We start from the raw sequence: 18,099 nt of genomic DNA on the forward strand, positions 1-18,099 counted from the left end.
GTTTGGGGCCTATTGTCTGATTCAGCTGCTAGCCTGGAGCCTGGGATGTTAGCTGCAGCCTGGGTCACTGGGATAGTAACTAACTTATCTCCCTGTTCCCTTTCTGCTATCTGCTGCTCCACAGTATCTAGCAGAGTACGGTAAACAAACGCCAAGGCCCAGCTCACTGCAGTAATCCTTTCTTCCTTAGTATTACCATGGCACTTCTCCCTCAAATACTTTGCCACCTCGACTGGATTCTGAATTTGATCAGATGGAAAGTCCCAGTCTATAGGATCAGAAAATTCCTTTAAAGTATGGCCCATATCTTCCCATTTCCCCCTCCAGTCAAGATTTTTCCTGTTTTGTTTTACTCCTGAATCAGGAGTCTCTCTAACCCCTCTAGAAATCTCAGCTTTCATTTTATATACACTCCAGACAGTATAGACAAGGCTTAATAAATTAAATGCCAGAAAGATGGTTTCTTTCAAACTCAGGGGAAAGTCAGTATTTTCTAATAGAGATGTCAACAATTTGTAGGAGAAGAAGGAAGACAAAGGCTGAAAAGCCCCTTCCTCTTCTTCTCCCCAAACAAACTGAGTACACAGCCATGACAACAATCCATACATTCCTGAAATAAAGTCCAGCACTGTTATCCGACACATCATCACACATAAGGCCAGCACAATGATTATTCTGGTTAGTGCCCCCCGCTTACAAAAGCTACTTATTAGGGACAACATCAGAGCTATTTTGGGGTAAGGAAATAACCCTAGGGACCACAAAGGTATTAAAACTTCAAAAGCCCCTAGGGACCAGAAAAACCGGCAAGCTTCCACTCCAAATGACATTATGAATCACCAATATGCCCACAAAACAACCAAAACCAAAATATTATTGTTATAGGTTTTTTTTCCACTGTTTTTGGCCTCCGGTTTCCCGGCCAATGCACCAAAAATTTATTGTCCTGGTTTAGGACAAATTAGGGGAAATCTCCAAGAGGGAGCCCCCCAGAACAAAACAAACCTCCAACCACCCCTCCCCCAACACCGGGTTCGGGAAGGAATTTCTCGGAGGAGCAAAGTGGAAAACAAAACCTATTTATTTACAAGTAACAAAAGAACACTCCCCAACACAAGAAAAGAAAAGGGACCAGACTGTGTTGTGGAGGGCGCCGAATCTTCTCTAGCAGGCTTCGGGTGTCCTGGAGCTCGCAGGTCCGATCCGGAGCCGGTCCAGTATCTTCAGGGGAGGGTAAGAAAGAGAGAGAGAGAACAAAAGAAAAAGGAAAAAAAAAAAACAGCGCAAAAGCAAAAAGCAAGCAAGCAAGCAAGCAAGCAGCTAGCAAAGCCAAGCAGCAAAAGCCAAAAGCCAAAAGTGCCTGGTCACACCCCCCCCCCCCCCTCCTCTCTTCCCCATCCCGCCACAGCCAGACTGCCGGGGGGGGGGTGGGGGAAAAGGCACAGCTGCCAGACATAACACACGATATTGGGATAAAGGCTGTCACCCCACGACAGAGAGCTCTCTGTAACCTTGAAGAAGGACATGGACTCTGAGGTGGATGAGGTTGCTCGGGTCCTTCCCCAGATGGTGTCCAGCTAGCCAGAATTTGTTCAGAAAGCAGCCAGTCAGACCCTGGGGATCATGGTGGAGAATGTGACTCCTGCACGAGCAATGACTGCTCTCATGGACATGGGAGTCAAGTAGGTTCTTCTTCTTTTAGTGATATTCTTCACCTTCACGTGTGTGGGAGGGAGAAGGGATGAGACAGAGAATGGGAATGGTGGGAGGGAAGGGTCCTGTATCCTGCATCTTCTGTGGACTCAGTGACTTGATTCTCCAACCAACCTCACTTCTTCCCTCTTGTCACCTATTTCTGCCCTCCTGCAGCCCATTAGTTCTCAGAATCACAGAACTGTAGAATATGGGGAGTTGGATGGGTCCATCAGGACCATCGAGTCCAGCTCCTGGCCTTGCCCAGAACAGCCCAAGGGTCACACCAAGTGCCTGAGATTGTTGTCCAAATGCTCCTTCAACCCTGTCAGGCTTGGTGCTGTGACCACTGCCCTGGGGAGCCTGTTCCAGTGCCCAACCACCCTCTGGGTGAAAAACCCTTTTTCCTGATATCCAAACTAAAGCTCCTCTGACTCAGCTTCCTGCTGCTTCCTGGAGTTCTCCCAGTCTGTCAGATTTTCCTAGATGTGGTGGCTGATGGGAAAGGGAAGGTGCCTGCAAAGGCCAAGGACAGAGGCTTATGCTTTTGTGGGTAGAGGGACAATTGTGAATGCAGCTGTGAGCAGTGTTTGGTATTTCACAGCTCTAACCACAGAGGCCCTGGGAAAACCATGTCTCCTCATGATGCCATTAACTTGAGAAATGAGGAGGCTCCTTGCTGGGGCGTGGAGCACATGGGGGACAATCTGCTGGGTGTGGCACAGCCTGCACAGCAGGTGCAGTTCCTGCCAAAGGAGCCCTGTATGACTGTGCTGGCCTTAGAGCTCTACTTTCTATTCAAAGTGATGTTTCACATTAGCCTTGAGATGATGAATCACTTTACAGGCACCTTCACAGGCTGACTGCCATGGGACAGTTGAAGCAAATGCTGCCTTAAATGTTGGTGCTGGGCCGGATAGTTCCCAAGAGACACTCTCTGGAACAGGACAGCCTGGCTAAACTGCCTGCCACCCTTTCCTCAGCTTTGGAATGGAGTAAAACATTCAGATGGATCCGTTGCCAAGCCCCACAGAAGAAACAGGCTGCATTGCTGGATATTCTGCAACTTCATAGCCAACAACGTGTTTTCCCTGCATTTGTTGTTTCCCAAAGTTCTGCAGATTTGGGGATACATGGGTGAAAAGAGCCTCAATCCTGCTGCAGGTCTCTGTTGTGTGCATCTGCCCCTGCTCTCTCCATTGCCCTTCCTACTCATGGCATGGGGGGCCTGAAGCAGCTCCAGATGGAGGACAAGGTGAAGGCAATCACGGCTCAGCCTCACACAGAGGTGTGGCGGGAGCTGGGCCAATCTCTGCTGGCAGGAAGGGTCTTGTGGCAGCCCAGAGAGGCTGTGCACATTGCCAGGGAACAGCTGTGCATTGCACGTGCCCCTGCAATGAGCTGTGCTGCTGCCAGTGCCCCTGGAGCTGTGGGGCTGCTGAGCTGTGGGGCAGGCAGAGGAGCAGGAGGGTGCATGTGCAGCTGAGCCATTCCTGGGGAGCACAGGGCTCTGGGCTCCCTGCTGTCCCAGGGCAGCCCAGAGGCCAGGCTGTGCCTGTGCCAGCTCTGGGCAAGTGGCTCAGGGTTGTGCCCTGGCCTGCCTCAAGTTTCTGTCAGCAGGAGCATGTTTCCCTGTGCAGCTGTTTGGACATTTCCAGGAAATGTGTCCCAGGAATTATGGAGCTTCAGATGCTTTAGGTTTACATGGTGGCCTCTGTTAAACTTTGCCTCTCTGTTAAACTTTGTGTCTCCATTTTGCAGATCTGGCTGGTTACAGTCCTACTGAGAAGTTTCCTCCGGACTCTTCCCATGTTCCCTCACCCACAAAGTCCTCACCTCCCGTCCAGAAGAGCTCTCTTTCCTCCAAGCTCAGGAAGAAGCTGACGCCTGTATGGAGAGTGTTTGAAGAATAGGATTGATGTGTTAGGCTTGATAGTTACAGATTGTCATGGTTTGGGCCTGGCACAGAGCCAGTGCCCCCATGAGAGTACCCTCTCCCTGGTGTCGGCTGTGAGATGTGACCAGGAATAAGCAAAACAGGCTCTAGCTTAAACATAAAGAACACTTTATTACCTAAAATACAGGAAAAAAAGGAAAAACTATAAGGAAAAAAAAAATTGAAAACCTTACAAAAAACACTTTCCTCCTCCCCACAACCAGAATTTCCCAATCCGATACATTCTCCCAAATCACCAACTGCCCAGCCTGGCACCACCCTTTAGAATACTCAAACTTCAGTTCATGAAGAGGAGACGAGTCCTTCTCGCACCATAGGCTTCCCCTGGAAACACGCTGAAATCTCGTGTGCTTCCAAGTCACTCAGCACTGCCCGGAAAGTCCTTTTGCCGCTTGTGACATCTTCCCTCCGTGCCCAGTGCTCTCACCACCGTGCATGGACCAGAGCTGCTTTTAGGGTTGTCTTTTAAGGATGCCTTGTCTCACTCCAAAAAGGCACAGTCTCTGCTTTGGGACATCTGTCCCCCCCATATTTTTCCAACCCCCTGGGGCCGAGGGGTCCCCACGAAGAACCCTCCTGGTTCCGAGGCACTGCTTCCCCCCAAGTGCAGTCTCTGTGTCACAGGAACAAACTGAGTCCATGGCCACACAAGAAAAGTCCAGCCAAAATGCCACTCCAATCATCTCTCCCCACTCAGTCATCTCCACATCCTTTGGGCCAGGTCCTTGTCTCATCTCATCTCCTATCTCCCTTCTTATTCAGCTCCGAGGAGGATCAGCATTTTTTTCAAGGTCCCAGTCATGTAAGCAAAAGAGTTAAAAGTTTCAGTCTCTGTCTGTCCCGGGGCTCCGGCACATCCCACACTCGCTGCGGCTGCGGCCGGGCACCTCCTCCCTCGCTGCATTCACCCCCCCTTTCTCCTCCTGGGCTGGCTGCTATCACATTCGTCGTCGCCGGCTCTTCTCTCTCTCTCTCTCCTGGGGGGAGAATGGCTGCCCCATGGCTGTCTCTTGGGGCTGCTCCTCCACCCTTCCATCCTCAAGGGCCTCCTCACCCCCCATCTCTGTCCAGGCCCGGGGCTACCGCATGGCTGCCCCTCCCCCGCCCAGCAGCAGCGGCTGCACAGGGGAGGGAGATCTGACCTCCTTCCCTCGAAGTCCCAAAAGAGCCTCCCAGGGCCGAAGCTCTGCTTTTAACCCCTGTGTATTCTCGGAGGTGTGTCCAGACCCCACTGGTCACACCAGGTGCCAATATCAAACTCCAAGCATCCATTGGTTTGACCACAGCATCCCAGAATTCCCACTTCTTCCTGGTCAAACCACCACACAGATGTACATATGTTCTGATTTTTAGATGTAGTTTTGAATTAATGTGTTTTGATTCTGTCTTTAAGTTTTGATGACATATTTTTAATTGTATAAATTTTATTTGGATGATGAAAAAAGTAAATAAATAAATAAAATTTAAATAAACCAAGAGGAGAATGTGAGACCAGGACCTGCTAGCGTAGAGATTATGGGAGTGCAGCTCACTCAGTGTGCCAGTGTCTCACCACATCCTTTCCTCATTGGGCCTCTCCTCTTCCTCTTTGGCCATGGTTTCTTTGTGTCATTTGTGCTGCTCTTTGTTACTTGGCATTACAACAGGGCCACCGTTGACCTGTCTGGGGGACAATGGATCCAAAAGATCCTGTCTAGTCAAAGGTTTTCTACCTAGGTGTGTTCTGTGCTCTCCAAAGGCCTGAGGAAAGAAACCAAGAGAAGTGTGCCCAAATCCCAAAGCTTTGCTCCTTTGCAATCTCCCACAGATCTGGCTCACAGGTATCTTCAGTCACAATTCCATAGGTAAGAAGAGGTCATGTATTTCACTGGGAAACGATGCACTGCTTTGGCAAAGTCACCTGTATGTATATTTACGCAGGACAGCAGTCCAGCTGTGTTGTTTGCACCTTGTTTGCAGAAGGATGAGTGCACTCGGAGGCCAATAACAAGTGACAAGGGTTCCTCAAATCTGCACTGCAGCCTGGGCGCCATTCAGCCCAGAGCTAGGGGATCATTTGTTCCCATGGACCAGTGCTTGCCAGTGGAATGAATTCCTGAACAGCTGGAAGAAGCAATTCTGAATTCAGCTCCAGCTGTTGGTAGGCTGCATGATCATTGACAATGCTGCCCTTCCAGAAATTATTCTGCAGTTTCCTTTCATAGTTGTTTGAAGCTTTTAAACGTCACATTTCAGTTTGCTTTGCCTTAGGGAAAAACACTTCTGGGCCCGGTGCAAACTGTAACCTTTTGACAGCAAAGTCCTCATGGTTGCCAGCTTCTGATGTTACACAATGTCACCTGGCATGTGTTTGCTTGGCTCTGGCTCTAGTCCTAGCCTAGTAAAGCCCAGGCAGTGTGGCACGTTGCAGGGAAAACTGGTCCATGAGCTTATGGGGTTGCCATCGGCAGCAGAGTGAATGTGCCCTTTGGGGATTCCTCTGGAGACTAAATTAGGGACCTAGCCCATGCCACAATATTCTCTTAGATCTTTCTAAAATATCCTAGAAAAGGCTGTGAAACTTCACATCTCCTTGCACACCCACTGTTTGAAGACGGGCATTTTTGTCCCTCCTCAAAGTCATTGCTCTTGCACATCAGAAACATGAACATCCATCAACAGGAATGATGTATGGTCCTGCTGCTGGTGCTTCAGAGCTCTGGGAAGGTCAGACCTGGGTATTACCAATATGAGCACTTAATTAGCATTTCATGCTCCTTCAAGCTGTCCAGATCCCAGGGCTTTTTGTTTCAAAGCAGCCACTGCACCATCTCTAGGGAAGAACAGGAAATGGGAAACAGCGACTGCCAGCCTTGCAGGGGTGTGGGGGAAAACCTGAAGTGTTTGCATCAAGAGATGAATGGGAAGAGTGTAATTGCCAAAGCAAATGCTTCATTAGGATAGCAGGAGCAGTTCTTTACTGCATGCTTGCATGAAGATCATTTGGGATCTCCTTTTTGTGTCTCATGTAGAAAAGGAGCTCTTAGTAATACCAGATTGGGATGTAGCTCTGTAGTGGTTCACAATGAAGCAGACTGCCTGCTGTGTCACTGCCAGCCCTGCTGAGCCTGCGAGGGACTGTAGTGTATCCCATGCCTGTTTTGCCTGCAAGCAGAGCTTGGTTTTCCTCATTAGTGTGGAGTAAATACAAGAGTAATTAAATGGACAATTAAACTGGCCACTTTGGAGGATATGCTTATGCTTTCACATGTCAGTCATGCACCTCATGCTCCCAAGGCTTGTTACTCATCATAAAGTATTTTAACAAAAATCCTCAGCTCTCATGTTACATCTGAATAAAATTGCACAAGATCATCAAGAATTCTGCTGTCAGGAACAAGACAAGAGCCTTCAGACACTCACTTGCAGCTGTCCTGGATTGCTGCAGCCCTTTGTGCAAAGCTGCTGCAGACAGAGAGTTTGGAGTTGGTTTGGGCCTTTATGAAAGATCTGTGGAGCAGTGTGCAGGGCTCTCCTGGCAGGAAACTGTTTGTCCAAGCCCAGGGACACGGTGCTGGCAGGAGTGGAGCGGCCCCGCTCCCAGCCCGAGAGTCTGTGGGCTGAGCCACGCCGGGGAGAAAAGGCAGCGAGGGGCTCCAGCCCAGCTGCTTCACTGCCCTGCCCGCTCCATGGAGCTCTGCCATGGGAGAAAGCCGATGCCGGACGAGCCCCCGAGCTTCCATCAGCTGCTGGAACTGCTCCGTGACAGCTCCTGTTCTTCCGAGAGAGACCCCAGCGCCTTCTTGGAATGCGTGTCATGGAGGGATTCTGTTTGTTAATTAACTGTTGGGGGTTTTCCACTTTCATCTATCAGTAGTAATTTCCTATTGCTGGAAAGGGATTGTTGGAACACTTTAGAAGAGATGACTTATTGCACAATATCCTGTTTGAAGTTGTCTCAAACTGTGTGAGACAGATGGCTTCACACAGGAGCATCCCCAAGGCTGCTGAGGGGAAGGCACAGAGGAAGACAAACCCAGTATTTCTGAGGGAACTCCTTGACACCAACCCAACCTGAGCTGTCAAACAGCAGACCTGATGTTTCGAGACATGGGCCAAAGGGGAAACCTTTCAGTGTGTTTGGTCTAGGTTGGGTTATGCTCGGGGCAAAGGTGTGTCAGTGTGTTGGATAATACTCTTTTCTTGACCTAGAGATGGGGCAACTGAGAGGTGTTTTAAAAACTTGTATTCCATTTTCAGTCTCATGAGAAGGGTGAGATAATACAGATGTTATAATTCACGCCATCACAATTAAGAACCCAACTATTTCCTAATTACAGTATGTCTTGGTCTATCAGCTTTTTGCCATGCCATGCTGTAGATGCCTTAAAGCCAATTATTTAAAACTACCCCTTGTGGGTCCCACTACAATGCATCTTTCATAGCTCTGTTTTTCCAAAGTCTTATTTGCAAGGCCATCTTTTGGAACTTTTTTCCAGTTCCATTTCTCTCTCAACAATATCTGTCCTATTCCATGGCATTTTTAAGTTGGCATTTCTTGTCTCAAGATTTATATACAGACTCATACTCTGTGGGCCTTCTATTACATCCTAAAAGCTTTCTACATATCCATTTCCACATCAGTGCACTTGACTCGTTCTCTCCTCATTGTGTCTGGCAAGCACAGGAGCCCAGAGCTCCTGCAGAACCCATCACAGCACTCAGTGGGAGCAAACTTGTGTCCAGTCCTCGCCTGGAGCTGTGGTGCCCAACATTCCACCTCATTGGAATGAGGAACTGTTCCTGCTCTTTCAGAAGGAGCTAAGGAGCTTTGGCCTTCAGGTCAATTGTCTGCAGGCTCCTGCAGTGCCTGGTGCTGCTCCCTTGCCAGAGGCCTCCCAGGCCAGGGGGCACATCTGGGCTGCTGTGTCTGGCTCTGGTGCTCCCTGTTCTGGGCAGTGAGGAGGAGCTGCAGAGGCTCTGCAGGACTGACAGGATGGGCTTTGGGGCTGGCAGGAAAAGCTGAGGGACCTGGGCTGCTGGAGCTGCTGAAGAGGAGGCCCAGGGCTCATCCTACAACTGCTCCAAGGGTGGTTCCAGAGAATCCCAGAATCAGCAAGGTTGGAAAAGGCCTTGGAGATCATTAAGTCCACCCTGTGCCCTGCCACCGCCTTGTCTTCCCTGAGCCTCCTCCAGGATAAACAACTGCAGGTCCCTCAGCCACTCCTCACAGGAGTTGTGTTGTTCCAGACCCCTCCCCAGCCTTGTTGCCCTTCTCTGGACACGCTCCAGCCCTTCCATGTCCTTCCTAAATTAGGGGGCCCAGACCTGGACACAGCACTGGAGGTGCTGCCCAAGCAGTGCTGAGCACAAGGGAAAAATCACTGCCCTGCTCCTGCTGGCCACACCATTCCTGATCCAGGCCAGGAGCCATTGGCCTCCTTGGCCACCTGGGCACACTGCTGGCTCATGTCCAGCCTGCTGTCCCTCAGTCCCTGCAGGTCCCTTTCTGCCTGGCTGTCCAGCCCCTCTGGCACCTTGTTGAGGGAGGGAGGCAGGGAGGGAACGGGTCCAGATCCAATCCTTCCTGAAATGTGGTGTTTGCTGGCACTGCCAGTTCCCAGATCTTGATATTTCCATATTCTGAGACAGCCCAAGTGCAGCAACTTGCTGGCAATAGAAGTCAAAACCAAGCAAATACCTGGTACCTGCAGCAACCCGATCTCGGGTTTGCTGACACAGCCAGTGCCCAGATTGGGAATGTTTCAGATGCCTGCACAGCCTAATTCCAGCAGTTTGCTGGCACAGAAGATTAGCATCTGGCAATTTCTCAGTGCCAGCAAAACCTAAATGCAGCAATTTTCTGGCAAAGAAAGCCAGAACCCAGCAGCTTCCCAGTGGTGCCACCAGCACAGCCCAGGTCTGGTGTTTGCTGTGCAAGTGCCCAGATCTGGAAATTTCCCAGTGCTGGCACAGCCAACTCCAGCAATTTGCTGGCACAGAAAGCCAAAATCTGGCAATTTCCTGATGCCAATACAGGTGCCCAGACGTGCTGTTTGCTGCCACTGCCACTGCTCACATCTGGACATTCCCCTGTTCTGGCAGAGCCAAGTCTAGCAATTTTCTGATAAAGAAAGCCACAATCTGGCAATTCCCTGCTACCGTCATTGGCAATGCCAAGATCCAGTGTTTGCTGGCACCACCAGTGTCCAGAGGTGGGAATTTCCAGGTGCCAGCACAGCCCAAGTCTAGTAATGTTCTGGCAAAGAAAGCCAAAACCTTGCAAATACCTGGTACCTACAGCAACCCAATCTTGTGTTTGCTGATACCACAGTGTCCAGATCCAGAATTTTTCAGGTTCCTGCACAGCATAATTCCAGCAATATGCTGGCACTGAAAGTTAACATTTGGCAATTTCCTGGTGCTGGCACATTCCCCACCCAGATCTGGTGTGTGCTGGCACTGCCAGTGCCCACATCTGGCAATTTCCCTCTTCTGGCACCGCCCATGTCCAGAATTTGCTGGCAAAGAAAGCTAAAACCTGGCAATTTCCCCTTGACAGCACTGCCCAATCTGGAGTTTGCTGGCAGCAGGATCCCAAGAAAGAAGGAAGGAAAGAAGGAAAGAAAAGAGGAAGGCATCCAGATCCAGTCCTGCCTGGAGCCTGAAATGGGCTGTTTGCTGGCACTGCCAGTGCCCAGATCTGGAAATTTCCCTGTTCTGGCACAGCCCAAGGGCAGCAATTTGCTGGCACAGAAATCCAAAACCAGTGGCAGCTTCCTGCTACTGGGTCTGGCACCACCCACATCTTGTGTTTCATGTAACCAGAACCCAGATTTGGAAATTTCTCAGTGCCAGCAGAGCCCAAATCTGGCAGATTTCTGTCACTGGCAATGACACCACCCAGATCTGGTGTTTGCTGGCAGCGCCAGCGCTCAGATCTGAAAACTTCCTGGTGCTGGCACAGCCCAAGCCCAGTGATTTGCTGGCACAGAAAGACAAAATTTGGAAAAGTGCAGGTTCTGGCTCCAGCACCATCCAGATCTGGTGTTTGCTGGGACCGCCAGTGCCCAGATTTGGAAATTTCCCGATGCCTTCACAGCCCAGGTCTAGCAAATTGGTTTTAGCTAGCTTAGGAAGAGAAGTTCCTCAGACTGTGACTTTTCTTTTTCTGGAAACTGTTTAAACCTGCTCTGGACTGAAAACCCAGAAAAACACCAGCGGCAGCTCACACCTGTGGCCCACCGAGCTCTGAGACTCTCCATTTCAGCACCAGAGGGACTTAGAAGAGACCGAGTGAGCCAACAACAACCCACAAAAAGGACTTCCTGAATTTGCCATCTCTTCAGCTGTGTCAGAGGTTTTATTTATTATTATTAATTTTTCATGCTTGTGAATACTTTACTTGTTAAATAAACTGGGGTTTTTTCACTTTTCTCAAGGGAAGTCTTTTCCTGAACTAGTAGGGGGAGGGGCTGCTTGAACTTGCTTTCTAGACGGACCCTTTTGGAGGTTTCCTCCCAAAATTTGCCCTAAACCAGCACAAACAGTCAAAATGAAAATTTCACCAGTGGCATAATTTCCTGGTGGCAAATCTTGTGACAGACGCTTGACCATGTTCTCCATGAGAGATTCTTGGGAAGAGCAGACAGGAGAAGATTCCTGGAAAACTGAAACAGCTTTCCAGAAGGGAAATGAAAATGAAAGAAACAATCCAAGATGTTTTCCTCTATTTATGTCTATGCTCCCCTTTTCCATGTTGCACTGCATCTTCATCCCAGTAATTCCCGATGCACCTCACCTCTAAGATCAGTGACTTAGTGACTTTTGGACACTCTAAAATACCATGAGCCACACACAGTTTTCCTTCCCCTCTTTTTACTGGAAAGCAACACTGGAGGTGTAAGTGCAGTGCTGGGGTCAGGTAGGAATCCTACCCCAAGGGAAGGTGGCCCGGCAGTGTCTGACCCTCAGCAAGGACAATGCCCAGCAGCAGGGGAGGGGATCGCTGTGCCAGTGTGCAGGAGTCAGGGCTCTGCGTCCGGGCTCAAGGCTGCAAAGTTCCCGTGTTTGGATAGAAGGAGGGGCTGTCCCCGGGGCGCGCGGGGCTGGAACGTGGGGCTCGTGGGGCGAGCGGGGAACGGACACGGGGACGAACGGCCCCGGTGCTTCAGTTGCAGCGGCGGCAGCAGCGGCGGCAGCAGCGGCGGCGGCAGAAGCAGCAAAATAGATACTTTTTAATAGTCTTTCTCCTTTGCTTTCTCTTTCTCTCTTTCTTTCTCTTTCTCTCCCTTTCCCGTTGTCCCGCACCGTTCTCTCAGAGTCCCTTGCCCGGCGTCCCTTTCCTCTCCCCGCCTCCCTGTCCCCTGCAGGGCCGGGCCATGCCCCCGGCCCGCCCCCGGCCTCGGGCGGGGCTGCCCCGTGCCCGGCCCCGGCCGTCCCGCCGCGGTCTCGCCTCCGCCCGGCTCTGGCTGTACTGGCGGTGGCGCTGCTGGGCGGGCATCAGTGCCTGGGGCTGGGGCGGCATCGCCGCCCTTCGGCTCCGCCTGGCCCGAGCCCGGCCCCGGACCCGACGCAGGGTCCAGTCCCGACCCCGGCCCCGGTCCCGGCCCCCCCCGGGCCCCGCGGAGGACACGCGCGGCGCGGCCGCTCCCGCCGCCTCCGCTGCGGCTTCCCCGGCCCGAGCTCCGCCGCTCGGCAGCGCGGCCTCCGGCCCCAAGCCGCCGGGGCCCGGGGCGGGTGGGGATGCCGGGCCCGGGGCGGGTGAGGGGCGCTCGGGGACCGTGGCTGGCCCCGGGCCGAGCGCTGACAGCCGCGTCTCGCCCGCAGGGAAGGCGCAGGAGGCCCTGCAGGAGCGGTACCGGCTTGGGTCGCTGCTGGGGTGCGGCGGCTTCGGCAGCGTCTTCGCTGCCACGCGGCTCTCGGACGGCGCCCCGGTGAGTGGCGGGGCCGGCGGCGGGCGCGGGAGGAGGGGATGGAGGAGGAGGATGGGTCTGGGCATGGCGGGCGGCGAGCTCACCCCGCTGCTCTCCCTCGCTCGCAGGTGGCCATCAAATGCGTGCCGAGGGATCTCATCCGGCACTGGGGCGAGCTGGTGAGTGAGCGGGGCCAGCGGCAGCAGCCGGGCCGTGCCGGGCGGCGAGGAGCCGGGGCCCGGCAGGGTGGGAGCCGCCGTGAGCCCTGCGGGGAGAGCGGGCGTGGGCTGAGTGGGGCGTGCAGAGCATCCCGGGCTGGCTGAGGGCTCCCAGAGCCCCGGCACGGCCTCGGCCCCACTGACGGCACCACGCTCCTCACGCAGCCCGACGGCACGAGCGCCCCGCTGGAGATCGTGCTGCTGGCCAAGGTGTCCCGATGCTGTGCCGGTGTCATTCAGCTCCTGGAATGGCTTGAGCTCCCTGACATCTTCCTGCTGGTGCTGGAGCGTCCGGAGCGGTGCCAGGAGCTCTCGGGTGTCCTGGCGGAGCGGGGGTTCCTGCCGGAGGAGGAGGCGCGGGAGCTGTTCCGCCAGGTGCTGGAAGCCGTGCAGCACTGCACCAGCTGCGGGGTCCTGCACCGGGACATCAAACCACAGAACATCCTGCTCGACCTGGCCAGCGGGCAGCTGAAACTCATCGACTTTGGCTGTGGCGCCTTCCTCCAAGACACAGCCTACACCCAGTTTGCAGGTGAGCCCTCACAGGGGATGCTCCTGGGCATCTCGTGGCCCAGCCTGGGTGCAGCACCGCAATGGGATTGATGCTGGAGCCGAGTTGTTCCGGGTGGGGTGTGAGGGTTGCCAGCTCCCAGCCCTGCTGACAGCCTTCAGCACCCACTGTGGCCTGGGCTGGGGCTGGAGCTGGGGCAGCCAGCCCGACACAAACCCCCATGGGGGTAGCAGGGAGAGGGGTCTGACCCCATGCCCTGGATGGTTTGGTGTGCAGGCGAGGAAGGGCTTGGACTGCTCCACTCCCCTTGTTCTCCTTGGCTTATTAAGATTTTTGGGGGCCGTGCAGGTGGGAAGGAGAGTGGGTTTTCTCCACTACTGGGTGGGTTTTTCCTTTGTGTGTCATGGTTGGGCCTTCCTAGGGTTTCTTCTGCCCTCTTCCAGGACCAGTGGCTTCTTTTCCAGCCCCGAGTTTGTGCACAAGTCCCAGGTGCTGGAGAGAGGGCAGCGCTCACCCCGTGTGCCTCTGGGGCAGCCCCCACATGCCCAGGGATGCTGGGGCCGGGCTCTGGGAGCAGCAGCATCCCCCTGCTGATCTCTGTCTGTGTTCCACAGGAACCCTGTCCTACAGCCCCCCAGAGTGGATCCAGCACCAACGCTACCACGGCGAGGCAGCCACGATCTGGTCCCTGGGCCTCCTGCTGTGCCACCTGGTCATGGGGAAGCACCCGTTCAGGAGGGGCCAGGAGATCATCCGTGGGCAAATCTTGTTCCCACGATGGCTCTCTCAAGGTGGATCCTCATCTCTGGGCACGCGGGGGAATACCAGTGCTGGGAGTCAGCAGCGGGCTGATGGGCATCCCACTCTGGCAGCTGCTGAGGAGGTGGCACATGTCCTGCTATCCTGCTCTCCTCCAAACAGAGTATCCATGGGAAGTTTAGGCCCAGCTCTGGGCACAACCAGCATGACCTGGGCGTGGAAACAGGGGGACAACTTCTCCAACTGATTGGTGATTTCTGGTTTCTCTCCCCAGCGTGCCAAGATGTCATTAAGAGATGTTTGTCCATGCAGCCTTCGGACAGGCCATCCTTAGAAGATCTTTTCTGTCATCCTTGGGTGAAGGGTGTTCCTCTGCCCTAGAAGACTAAAGAGATCCACGTGCACAGTTGGATCCAGGGGCCTGGCAGGTACCAGCTCCATGCATCTCTTGGCAATCAGTGGCAAAGCAAACCAAGCTGGTTTTGTCCTGCCTGTAGTTCTGAGCAGGGGTCAGCAGAAGGGAACACACAGCTCTTGGGCTGGAGCTGAGCTGCAGACATGGTGTGGCAAGCACTGGTGGCCACCAACCGCCCTGGTTTTTTTTGTATGGTTCATGGATGGCTGGGGCCCTGGGCAGAGCCCTGAGAGCCTGGTCTGGCCCCAGGGAAGGAGAAGGAGCCCCTGGAGAAGCTGTTCCAAGTGGGGCTGCTGCTGGAGACACCAAGGACAACCTCAAGGATGACAATCTCTTCCTTGGCCTGGCCAGCTGAAGATGATGGACTTGGATTCTGGCACCTTCTTCAAAGCCAGGCTCCAGGCCCAATTTGCAGGTGAGTCCACAGGCAGGGGGATGCTTCCAGATCTGGACATGGCACGGCCTGGCTGGGCACCAAAGATTCCCCCTTTGCAAGGGCAGATGCAATGAATTCTTCAGTCAGCTGCCCAGCTGCTTTTTGACTCTGGGCAGCTGCTGAGGGCTGGATGTGCCGTGGCTGGCTGCAGGCTGGGCAGACGTCCTGCCCTCCTGCTCTGCTGCCAAAGACAGCAGGGATGGGCAGCTCTGGGCACAGCTCTGGGCACAGCCAGCATGGCCTGGGCACCGCAGGCCATGGCACAAGGGGACAGGAGCCCTCAGCTGACGGGCACTTTCTGCTTTCTCTCCTTGCAGCCGGGCTCTGTGGGTGCTGAGGCTGCTCTGGGCTCTGCCAGGGCTCTGCTGGGCTCAGCCCTGGGCCCAGCTGGGCTGGCTCTGCCCTCACATTGCTCTGTCAGCTCTGCATCAGACGAGCCTGTTGCGAGCACAGCGCCTGAGCTTTCTGCTTTGGCAGGTGAGTGAGACTCTGCTGCAGGCCCAGAGATTGCAGCTGGGGACACACATCCAACTGGCAAGGACCCAAACTCTCCACAGTCCCAGCTGAACGCCTGGATCTGTACAGGGTGTTTTGTCTTTCCTGTTCTTCCTTCTTTATTAGCTGGAATTGTGCAATTGCACTTTGTTCCTCCTCTAGCAGTGCCACGAGTGGGCCAAAGCTGGCGAGTGGGCCGTGCTCCTGAGGCAGTGCAGTCTGGAGCTGGTGGATTCAGAATTGCCCTTCTGCACTGCCAAACCAGAGCAAAAAGCCGTAAGTGGCACTTTGTGTCTCTAAGAAATCCCTGACAGTTTCAAGGGGAATGTGCGGATCATTCCCAGGCTGAGAAGGAAGGTCATCTTCTAAAGGATTTGGGCTTTGACAGAGTTTCCATTCCCAGTTCTGCTTGGAGCTGGAAGGGCACAAAGCAATTTCCTCTTGCTTTGACCACAATTTCAAATATCAATGTTGGAAACAAAGCCCAAAATCTTTTAAGAGGCTTTTGAGGTCACAAAGATGGATTCATGCCATCAGCACATTTACAATGTAAATAACTGAGTTCTCTTTTTAAAAAGATCATTTACCTCTTAATTCCAAGAATGTAAATTTGCCTTAATGTTTTGTTTTTTTCATTAACTGTATGTTATGTTTTTGCACTAACACTTGGATTTTATCCTTATCTTTTACAATTTACCTATTTTTTAGCTTTTTCCTTTTTTTATATTTAAATAGAAAACATGTCCTATAAAAGGAATGTCCTTTCCTCCTGGTTTCGTGTGGAGCAGCTCCCTTCCTGCTGGCTGAGCTGCTCAGGCAGAGCCCGGCAGCTCCTGGCCCTGCAGGGCTGAGGCTTTTCCCCGTTGCTGGGCACAGACTGATGGAGCAGCACTGCTGAACACGGGCACACAGAGGGACCAGCAGCAGCTGCCTTTGGCCACCTGAGGCTCCAAGGCCCAAACTCTGAGCAGCCAGGGCTGGAAGAGACTGGCAGGATCTGATCCCTGACTCTGGGCCAGGGCTGCACAAATGACCCCACAGTTCCAGCAGCAGCAGCAGCAGCAGCAGCACATGGAGCTGACTTTGAGCACAGCCCCTGCCCCTCTTCCCTCCCATGTGCAGCGGTGTCACAGCAGCCTGAGGCACCTGGGAGCCCCCAGTGCCAGCAGGGACTGAGATGGCAGCCCTGGGCTCCTGGAGGCTGTGCTGGGAATGGAGCTGGGCACTCCCTGTCCATGGGGATCCTCCAGATGGAAAAGGCTGCTGTGCCCAGGCAGCTCCAAGGGCACAGAAAGGAGGCTCTGGAGCACTGGATCTGTGCCAGTGCCACAGTCCTGGGCAGCAGCCAGCGAGCCCTGGGGGAACAGAGGGCACAGCAAGAGGAACAGAACCAGGCATGGGCAGAGACTGGGAAGAGCCAGGTCTGGGAGCAGGAACAGCTGCTCCATTGCACTCTTGGAGAAAGCTCTTGGCTGGTTCAAAGCGCTGAAAGGCGTGAGGGGCTGAGAGGAGGCCACAGCTAACACTGCTCCTGTTTGCACAGCCTCCCCTCTCCGTGTCCCAGAAGGAATTGCATGGACTGGATTCATCTCTCTGAGTCGTCTTGTTCAGCATGAGCAGCTCAGCACCAGGAGCTGAAGGAGCTGAAGCTTAAGGCCACAGGAGCTGGGCAAGAGTGAACTTTTGGAGCAAAGGAATGCTGCTAAAATAGACCCAGCAGAATGCAGTGGATATAATCATGGAATCACAGAATCCTTTCTGTTGGAAATGCCCTCTGAGCTCACCCAGTGCAGCCGCTCACCCAGCAGTGCCAAGCCCAGCACTAAACCACGTCCTTGAAGTGCCAAGGCCTGGATACCAGCCCTGAGTGAGGCCTGGACAGCAGGCCCTGAGCCAAAGGTGGCCTCTGGATGAACCTTCCAACCAAAGGTTATCTTTGTATCTGCTCCCTGATGAAATATGCATGGTTATTAGCACTGAGATAGATGTAGCCACTCATTAGTGAAACATGTATTGACCTTTGTGTATTTAGAAGCCAGACAAGGCCATGAAATCTGACATCTGACCTTGTTTGGGGCTGTATGGTCAAAGTCACCTCCCTTGGTTCCTCCTTGAGCCCTGGCCAGGCTTTGGGAGGGACCCAAGAGGAGGATGAAAGCAGATGTTGCCACACTAGCAGTGCTGTCAGTTTGTTCATTCAGCACTGTCAGACCTGAGCCCTCTCCCAGCGGGGTTGGAGCCTCACCTTGTGGGTTTAGGCAGACAAAAATGAATTTGTTAAGAGTACATTAGAAACAGCACCTTCACAAGGAACAATTATTGTTGGAATGCTCCCACATGGAGCAACAGAAGAAGGTTCTAATCTTGAGCTCAGATGCCATTTTTGCAAGTGAAATATTAATGTAATAAATAACTATATATATATATTTATAGGATAATAAGACCTTTATATATATATTTATTTTTTATATATATGTCCATATCAATCTATAAATGTATTTCTCTATCACTGTCTACATATAAAATTATCATAATGTGAAATATTGCTGACACTACTAATTTGGTAGCTTTGGCTGCTCAGGGATGTAACACTAAATACCCTACAGAACAGGATTGGCCAGGACATTAATGTCAGTGGCCAACTTTGTGAGATTGTATACAATGAAAAAGGAGGAAGGGATGAAATTGGCTATTTTTACAGTGTTTGCTGATTCTGTGATGC

General features: G+C 52.9%; 1 pseudogene; it reads left to right on the top strand.

Annotated features, from left to right (window-relative positions):
* LOC141726561 (serine/threonine-protein kinase pim-1-like) overlaps window positions 1–14,607 on the top strand; it is a 43,979-nt pseudogene extending 29,372 nt beyond the window's left edge.
* The last annotated feature ends 3,492 nt before the right edge of the window (window positions 14,608–18,099 follow it).

Source organism: Zonotrichia albicollis, chromosome 36 (assembly GCF_047830755.1).
Source record: "Zonotrichia albicollis isolate bZonAlb1 chromosome 36, bZonAlb1.hap1, whole genome shotgun sequence".
Classification (NCBI taxonomy): domain Eukaryota; kingdom Metazoa; phylum Chordata; class Aves; order Passeriformes; family Passerellidae; genus Zonotrichia; species Zonotrichia albicollis.